Raw genomic sequence first — 249 nt, 5'->3', positions numbered from 1 at the left:
AGCCGGCGCCCTGCCCTCGTCCTCTGCCTTGAGGGTTCTCCTTATGCCTGGCAGCGCTTGTCCAGGGTGTGGGTGATGCTTCCAGGTGGTGCCCCGGGAGCCAGGATCCAAACCCCCGCGGCTCCTCCTCCCTCGCAGAGGAGGATCAACTGGTTCGTGCCGCTTGGGACTCCTTGCCAAGGTGTGCGCCCGAGCCCTGGTGGCATGCAGGGATGTGACTCTTGTTGTTACCTGGTCCCAAGAGCAGCA

This window comes from Fulmarus glacialis, unplaced genomic scaffold, assembly GCF_000690835.1.
Source record: "Fulmarus glacialis isolate BGI_N327 unplaced genomic scaffold, ASM69083v1 scaffold25281, whole genome shotgun sequence".
Lineage (NCBI taxonomy): Eukaryota > Metazoa > Chordata > Aves > Procellariiformes > Procellariidae > Fulmarus > Fulmarus glacialis.
This window is presented reverse-complemented; position numbering follows the sequence as displayed.